The sequence below is a fragment of the Equus asinus genome, unplaced genomic scaffold, assembly GCF_041296235.1.
Source record: "Equus asinus isolate D_3611 breed Donkey unplaced genomic scaffold, EquAss-T2T_v2 contig_166, whole genome shotgun sequence".
Classification (NCBI taxonomy): domain Eukaryota; kingdom Metazoa; phylum Chordata; class Mammalia; order Perissodactyla; family Equidae; genus Equus; species Equus asinus.
In genome coordinates, this window is record NW_027224812.1 from 32,501 (window position 1) to 39,301 (window position 6,801).

Sequence of the window (6,801 nt, forward strand, 5' to 3'; positions counted from 1 at the left end):
AGACGCGCTCGGGGCGAAGGAGGGAAGACAGAACCTCCCGAGGCAAGTCGGCCGCCGGAGCACACACGGGGTCTCACCGCCAGGGGCCTCCAGCACCAGGGGCGGTCCCGCGGCGCCCAGAACGGCGACTGGCCCCGTCGCCCCGCGCGCAGCTCACGGGGGCTCGGCCCCGCCACGGCCAGGGCTCTCCCGCACACGGCGCCAGCGTCCCGCGCCGGGCGCCTGGCGCGCGGGCCCCACCCGACCGGAGCCGAGAGCACTTCGCCCGGGGCCACCACCGGCCTCGGTGGCCGGAGGCGACACCCGCACGGCGAGGCCCACTTCGGTCCCGGCCGGTGGGCGGCGCGGCCAGGCGTCTGCCCGGGCGGGGGAGCACCGGGGGCAGCGGGGAGCGCGGCGCGCGCCTCGACGGAGGGAGCACGGGCTCGCGGGAAGGCTCCCGGGGACGGCCTCGGGCGCGGACGGGCCACCAGGAAAACACACGCGGGATCCCACCGCCAACGACACGCGAGGGCGGTCCCACGACGCCTGGGACGCCGGCCGGCCTCAGCCACCCCTCGGCCTCCCGCGGGCCCGGCCCCACCGCCGGGGCCTACGTGAGGCGCCCCCGCCGCCGGGGGCCGCCCCGTCCACCCAGCCACCCGTCTGCCTGTCTGGTCTGCTCCGGGGCCCACGTCCCGAGGGAACGCGCCCGAGAGCGGCGGCGGCCCCCACCCATGCCCGCACGCCACCACCGGCTGCGGCTCGGGACGGGAGCGAGCGGAGAGCCAGCCGCTCGCGGCGGGGCGGAGCCCGGACGGGGCCGGGCCCTCTCCCCGCCCCAGCGCGCGACGGGAGAACCACGCGCACGCTCGCGCACACGCGCGGCCCCGCGCCCGACGACGGCCCGGCCGGGCGTGACCCTCCCCCGACTCGGAGGGGGGAGGCGCCGGCCGCGGTAGGCAAAGAGCAGCTCTGCCCACGCGCCACGGTGGTGGCGTCCGTGGCTACTACGCGCAAAGGAGGGGCGGCGGCTGGGGGGTCCGGTACCCCAAGGCACCCTCTCGGATCGCTAGAGAAGGCTTTCTCACCGAGGGCGTGTCGCCCCCGCCCATCGTCCGCCATCGGGCCCACCAAGGCGCTTACAGACACCATGGCCACGCAATGCAGGAGGGGTCTGCGGTAGAGGTAAGGCCTAGAGCAAGTCGGAGCGTCCGTGGTCAGGGCCGCGAGCCCGCGCTGCCCCGGGCTCGCCATCTCTGGCCACACTGGGCTTAGCTAGGGATCTACAAGGCCCCTGTGCGGCTCCCAAGTCAGTGCCTCCCCTCAGGCCGAGAGACCAAGGGAGGCAGAGACTGGGACGGAGGTGCCGATCAAACAGCACCTCCCAACCAAAGAGCCAGCGCCACGCCGCTGGCTCGGCCCGCCACGGTCACTCCCACACCCGCGGGGAAACCCCAGCAAGGGGAACGCGCGGGCACGCGCCCGAGCCTGCCCGCCCCCACACGGCACGCCGTGGGGGGCGACGAGGCACCCGTCCCCCCCGAGGGGGACGAGGGGCACGCCTCCCTTACCGACTCGACCCCCCCGCTCCTCAGACACACCAGCGCAGTGGTTACCTGAGGAGGCCGACGGGAACAGGGAACGACACCGCCACTCGGCCTCGGGCGCCTGAGGGACGACCTGGAACGCTCCAGGGGCACCGCCAACGGCCTGGGGAACGCGCTCACGCGCCCGGGAAGGCGCGCGGCGCGGCGGCAACACGGCCCGCCCCACCGCGGGGAGGGCCGCCCGCGAGACACAGCCAAGAGGCACAGGCAGAGCATCCGCCGCGTCACGGAGACCCCGACACCGCCCACGCCACGAGGCACGGGGCGGGGGAGCGAGGTCGGGCCGGATTCCGCACCCCTGCCGCCTCCCACACGCCACTCGCAGCGGGGGAGAACGGGCGAGGGGACCCGCGGGCAGAGCGAGAAGAGCGGTCCCGTTCGCCATGAACGTCCGTCCCTCGTCTGGCACGGCTTAGGCCCGGCCCGGGAGAGCACAGCATCACCACATCGGTCGGCAGCATAACGCGAGGGACCCCCGAGCAAGGGAAGGCCGGCGAGGACAGCGAGCGGAGGAGCCTGCTTCAGCCTCACCGACCCCTCTCCTCCTCCAGCAAGCGCGGGCGACGACCCCAGGACGAGAACGCCTGACACGCACTGGCACGGAGCCGGTGGGATGGGGTAAGTCGCGACCGCACCCGGGTGCCGGCGGCAGGGAGTGCACGTGGTAGAGGACCCCGCGCCCCTAACCCCGCCGCCCTCGGGTACCAGAGACCGGAGGTGGCACCACGGTCGTGGGGGCGCCTGGAACGCACAAGAGCCGGCGCGCAGGCCCCAGCGGGCGGCTCAAGCGGCGGGGGTGGAAACGGGCGTCCGGTTCTCGGCCAGAGCCCGGAGCCCTCCCCGCACACGCATCCAGGCACCCGGAAGCTCTCGGGCGACTGTCACCCGAGCAGAGCGTGTCAGCACTTATCTGGCGGCACAAAACCACCCATTCGGGGGCAAGAATCGCCGCGCCCGGAGACGGGGCCCACCCACGGATCACCAGGGGAACCCCTGGATCACGGCCACGGCCACCAGACCCCAAGCACGACCCCATCGCCACCAGGCCCGGAGCTCCCGGGGCCATCTGGTCGACCCCAGAAGCGTGGCGGCAGGGGGAGCCGGGGACAGCCTCCCCGGGCCGCCCGCGCGGGCCGGGACCGGTCGGTCCCTCCCTCTGAGTCGCCGGGTCAGGACTTAGAAAAGAATTCCGCGGAGGCGCCTCCGGCGACCGGGCCCGGGGCGGGACCGTGGCTCCCGTCCCTCAGCCGGGGCTCCACCTACGCCTCGAGCCGGCCCCCTCCCGCCTCCGGACAAAGACGCGACCCGCGAAACTCGGAGAGAGAAGTCCGGTCCGACGGCCCGGACCCACCCCGGGCACGCGTCCGGGCCGGGGACGCCCTCCCCGGCCCGCCCTCGAGGGCTCCCGGGGCCGGTCCACGCTCTTCTCCAGGGCGGGACTTGGAAAAAAAAACTGCCACGGAGGAGGAGGCATCCGAGGACCGGGCCCGGTCCCCACCGCCAGAGCCGGTCGACTCGGAAGACCAGTGGGGAAAAGGCCAGCCCGGCGGCCGAGCCCGTCGCGCCCTCCACGGGCCTCCCCCGCAAGGCCCCGGCCGGTCGCCCACCTCCGGAGCGGGGCGCGGAAAGGGGATCGGCGACGCGGAAGGCCCGACCACCGGGCCGCCCTCGGGACGACGGCCGGGCACGGGACGAGCTCCCTCGCCCGTTCCCCCGCGGCGGCCCCCCACCCCCTCCCGGGGACGGAGGGGCACCGGCGGCTGCTGGTCGACCCGTCCGGGAGGCCCCACACCCCGGCCGGCACCGGGCGGCGCGGCGACAGCCACCTCCCTCAGTAGCCTGCACCTCCAATCTCCGGCGAGCGGGCGTCGCGCTCACGCCCCGGCGCCACCGGGCCAGATCCCGCCAGCGACGCCGGCCTCCCGGGACTCTGCCTCGGTCACCGCGGCCGAGTCCCGTCCCTTGGCCCGCGTCGCCGGAGCTCCGGAGGAAAGAGACGATATAAAAGCGGCCGCCAGGTGGCACCCGGCGACCGACGACCGCCTCAGCGGGACGGAGCCGGAGCGCGGGCCCGCCGGGGAGCACAGCCGGGCCGCCGGGCCGCCCGATCCCGTCCCGGAGCCCCCTCGGACCCAGCCTCCCGGCCCAGTGCGGCCCCGGGGCGTCCGCCCGCGGGCTCCCGGCCGCCAAGGCGCAGCCCCAGCCGCAGGAGGGGGACTCGGAAAAGGTTTCTCGGGCGATCACCGGGAAGGGGAAGGGGAGAGTTCCCCCCAGAGAGGCCAGGGGGCGGCCCGGGCCGGGCTGGGCCGGTGCGGCCGGGAGGCCGCCGCTTCCCGGAGCGGCTGGAGCGCCCCCGGGGTTCCCGGGAGGACTTAGAAAATCAGGGCGGGCGGGGACGGTCAAACCGAAACCAGGCACGTCATCCGAGAAGGACCGTGATGACGGGAGGAGGAAAGCTTTCCAGTCCAGAGGGCCTGTCGAAGGCAGGCGGAGAGTCTACCCGCTGAAACTGACGAAGATGGGCAAGAGAGGCTGGCTTCAGGCGGCAAACTTTAAGCAAAAGAAACACACAAGGGCGTGGAGGCCTGGGGAAAAAGCAACACGGAGAAATCCACCCTCTGAAACTGAGGGACATGGGCAAAAGAAGCTAGCTCAGGTTGCAACCTTTAAGCAGAAAAAAAACACAAGGGCGTGCAGACCTGGCAAAAAAGCAACAGTGAGAAATCTACCCTCTGAAACCGACGAAGATGGACAACAGAGGCTAGCTCAGGTGGCAATTTTTAAGGAAAAATAAAAGGAAGTGCGTGGAGACCTGGGGAAAAAGCAACACGGAGAAATCTACCCTCTAGAACTGAGAAAGAAGCGCAACAGAGGCTAGCTCAGGTGGCAATCTTTAAGCAAAAAAAATAAGATAAAAAAATACAATGGCGAGGAGACCCGGTCAAAAAGCAACCCTGAAAAAGGTACCCTCTGAAACTGAGGAAGCAGGGCAACAGTGCCTAGCTCAGGTGACAATCTTTAAGCAAAAGAAACACACAAGGGCGTGGGGAGCTGGCGAAAAGGCAACACTGAGAAATCCACCCTCTGAAACGGACGAAGATGGGCAACAGAGGCTAGCTCAGGTGGCAATCGTTAAGCAAAAGAAACACACAAGGGCGTGGAGGCCTGGGGAAAAAGCAACACGGAGAAATCCACCCTCTGAAACTGAGGAAGATGGGCAAGAGAGGCTAGCTCAGGTGGCAATCCTTAAGCAAAAACAAAGCACAAAGGCGTGGAGCCCTGGGGACAAAGCAACCCTGAAATATCTACCCTCTGAAACTGAGGAACATGGGCAAGAGAGGCTAGCTCAGGTGGCAATCGTTAAGCAAAAACAAAACACAAAGGCGTGGAGACCTGGGGAAAAAGCAACCCTGAAATATCTACCCTCTGAAACTGAGGAAGATGGGCAAGAGAGGCTGGCTTCAGGTGGCAATCTTTAAGCAAAAGAAACACACAAGGGCGTGGAGGCCTGGGGAAAAAGCAACACGGAGAAATCCACCCTCTGAAACTGAGGGACATGGGCAAAAGAAGCTAGCTCAGGTTGCAACCTTTAAGCAGAAAAAAAACACAAGGGCGTGCAGACCTGGCAAAAAAGCAACAGTGAGAAATCTACCCTCTGAAACCGACGAAGATGGACAACAGAGGCTAGCTCAGGTGGCAATTTTTAAGGAAAAATAAAAGGAAGTGCGTGGAGACCTGGGGAAAAAGCAACACGGAGAAATCTACCCTCTAGAACTGAGAAAGAAGCGCAACAGAGGCTAGCTCAGGTGGCAATCTTTAAGCAAAAAAAATAAGATAAAAAAATACAATGGCGAGGAGACCCGGTGAAAAAGCAACCCTGAAAAAGGTACCCTCTGAAACTGAGGAAGCAGGGCAACAGTGCCTAGCTCAGGTGACAATCTTTAAGCAAAAGAAACACACAAGGGCGTGGGGAGCTGGCGAAAAGGCAACACTGAGAAATCCACCCTCTGAAACGGACGAAGATGGGCAACAGAGGCTAGCTCAGGTGGCAATCTTTAAGCAAAAGAAACACACAAGGGCGTGGAGACCTGGGGAAAAAGCAACACGGAGAAATCCACCCTCTGAAACTGAGGAAGATGGGCAAGAGAGGCTAGCTCAGGTGGCAATCCTTAAGCAAAAACAAAGCACAAAGGCGTGGAGCCCTGGGGACAAAGCAACCCTGAAATATCTACCCTCTGAAACTGAGGAACATGGGCAAGAGAGGCTAGCTCAGGTGGCACTCGTTAAGCAAAAACAAAACACAAAGGCGTGGAGACCTGGGGAAAAAGCAACCCTGAAATATCTACCCTCTGAAACTGAGGAAGATGGGCAAGAGAGGCTGGCTTCAGGTGGCAAACGTTAAGCAAAAGAAACACACAAGGGCGTGGAGATCTGGGGAAACAGCAAAACGGAGATATCGACCCTCTGAAACTCAGGAAGATGGGCAAGAGAGGCTAGCTCAGGTGGCAATCGTTAAGCAAAAACAAAACCCAAAGGCGTGGAGACCTGGGGAAAAAGCAACCCTGAAATATCTACCCTCTGAAACTGAGGAAGATGGGCAAGAGATTCTGGCTTCAGGTGGCAATCTTTAAGCAAAAGAAACACACAAGGGCGTGGGGAGCTGGGGAAAAGGCAACACTGAGAAATCCACCCTCTGAAACGGACGAAGATGGGCAACAGAGGCTAGCTCAGGTGGCAATCGTTAAGCCAAAGAAACACACAAGGGCGTGGAGGCCTGGGGAAAAAGCAACACGGAGAAATCCACCCTCTGAAACTGAGGGACATGGGCAAAAGAAGCTAGCTCAGGTTGCAACCTTTAAGCAGAAAAAAAACACAAGGGCGTGCAGACCTGGCAAAAAAGCAACAGTGAGAAATCTACCCTCTGAAACCGACGAAGATGGACAACAGAGGCTAGCTCAGGTGGCAATTTTTAAGGAAAAATAAAAGGAAGTGCGTGGAGACCTGGGGAAAAAGCAACACGGAGAAATCTACCCTCTAGAACTGAGAAAGAAGCGCAACAGAGGCTAGCTCAGGTGGCAATCTTTAAGCAAAAAAAATAAGATAAAAAAATACAATGGCGAGGAGACCCGGTGAAAAAGCAACCCTGAAAAAGGTACCCTCTGAAACTGAGGAAGCAGGGCAACAGTGCCTAGCTCAGGTGACAATCTTTAAG